This window comes from Wasmannia auropunctata, unplaced genomic scaffold, assembly GCF_000956235.1.
Source record: "Wasmannia auropunctata unplaced genomic scaffold, wasmannia.A_1.0 LD336101.1, whole genome shotgun sequence".
In the NCBI taxonomy this organism is placed as follows: domain Eukaryota; kingdom Metazoa; phylum Arthropoda; class Insecta; order Hymenoptera; family Formicidae; genus Wasmannia; species Wasmannia auropunctata.
The window spans coordinates 6,258,506-6,260,246 of record NW_012026789.1 but is presented as its reverse complement, the minus strand read 5'-3'; the positions used below and the strand labels follow the sequence as shown (position 1 = coordinate 6,260,246).

Here is a 1,741-nt window from a genome sequence, read left to right as displayed (position 1 = left end):
ATATTATATAGATACATGCGGTGCGATAAAGAAAATGGTCTTAAAATTAGATCAGAAATTAGAAAGAAAATTAAACTTTATAATAAATTTATTACAAAATTCCGATGCAACTGGACCCACGATCGAAAATCAAAATGATAATGGCAATGGACTATTACCTGAATTTCCTCTAGAAACAACAGAGAACCTTGTAAAATTTGAAGAGGAGGTTCAACGTGACACACAAATTCGAAAACAGTTTGTAAGTATTTTAAAAATATATAAAAGAAATACATATATAAAATATATAGATAAAATAAATAAATAAAAATAAATAAATAAAAATATATATACATAAAGTATATAAATAAAAAATATAAAAAGTTATCAAAAACTAAATGTTTTATAAACATTAAAAAACTTATTTAAAATACTGATTGAAAATAATTAAATAATTAAAAAAATTTAATGTCTTTTATTTAAAATAAATGGATAAGAGGTTATTTAAAATATTACATAATAAATAAATAAAATAATACATAATTATTAAATTTCTTTATTTTAAATAAACCGGTTTTTGTAATTAAATGTACTTAATTTAATCATGCAAAGTGCAATAATGAGATGTTATTTTACAGAAAAACAGCATTGCAAAAATTGGTGGCCAAACATATATTTACAGAACCCGAAATATTTTGAAAACTATTTTGGCTGAAAAATTATCAAAAAAATTGTCATGGACTGGACATAAGGGGTCAATGGCAATCAAAAATTTTGGATTTGCCAGTATTATAATAGGTAATTTATTTTATTTATTTTATTTATATTCATATTTTATCTTACCGAATTTAGATGTTTTAAAAGCGTTTAATAGTTAATAATTTTCAGCTTATATTATTACAATGCAACATATTAATAATTTAACTTATTTTTTAATTATTCCAGATTATGTATCAACCACGGATCAATGTACATTAAATAATGTAACAAAAATTCTTCAAGAATGGTTACGACGCGCAGGCGATCGAATTAGTTACGCTGCTAAAAAAAATAAAGCTCAAAACCAAGCACAAAATGAAGATTTATAAATGCAATAGCTGTACATCAGATCAACAGAGTAAGTACGCCTCGATAGAGTAAATATCGCTAGTAGTTTAAATAATAAATTTACTTATTGTTGAAATAAATAATAAATAACAAATAATAAATAATAAATAATAATAAAAAATAAATAAATAAATAAATTATAATAAATAATTATAATCGGATAAATCATGTTTCCTTAAATGGTAAACGTCTTTAAAAAAAAATAATTAATTCTTTTCTTTTGCAATTAAATTGAATAATTAAATTGATTGTCGATCCTTGAACACAGAGATATATGATCCGGTAGCCTCGTCGTAACACGTTAGATGGCATCTTGCTCGTAATTTCACGTTACTATGTATCCGTTGCTAGGTTAAATTGATGTAAAGTTGACACAACTTGACAAGTGTTTATATCAAGAGCCTGACAGCTTTGATAGTTAACCGCGAATGTTACTTTCCGCGATAAAACACGGTATTTGCTTTCTTGCTGCCGCGTCATGTGGAGCGATATAGAATAAAATTTTTATTTCATGAAAATGTGACCTTTCACCTTTTGTCTGTAAATTATCTTGTTAGGTTATGAATACGTGCCTTTTAATTCTTAACTTTTGACCCGTAAATCACTCGTTTGATTAGAATTTTTCATCCTGTCAACCTCACAGTAGGTGATCATA

At 25.0% G+C, this 1,741-nt stretch overlaps 1 protein-coding gene and 1 long non-coding RNA gene across 3 annotated transcripts in view; one reads left to right on the top strand and one right to left on the bottom strand.

Moving 5' to 3' along the window:
• Positions 1 to 1,741, bottom strand: part of LOC105460719 — a 4,362-nt gene that overhangs the window by 1,701 nt on the left and 920 nt on the right. Inside the window, exon 2 of the long non-coding RNA XR_975867.1 lies at positions 1,275 to 1,276. This is a non-coding gene — a long non-coding RNA (uncharacterized LOC105460719). The remainder of the gene's footprint in view (positions 1 to 1,274; positions 1,277 to 1,741) is intronic.
• LOC105460727 (WD repeat-containing protein 35-like) overlaps positions 669 to 1,741 on the top strand; it is a 48,547-nt gene continuing 47,474 nt past the window's right edge. Inside the window, exons 1-2 of one of the 2 annotated variants that reach the window (XM_011707243.1) lie at positions 669 to 777; positions 925 to 1,096. The gene's annotated coding sequence lies outside the window, so the exon portion shown is untranslated. Of the gene's footprint in view, positions 778 to 924; positions 1,097 to 1,366; positions 1,540 to 1,741 lie in introns of those variants that run through there. The other variant, XM_011707236.1, reaches the window with a different exon arrangement.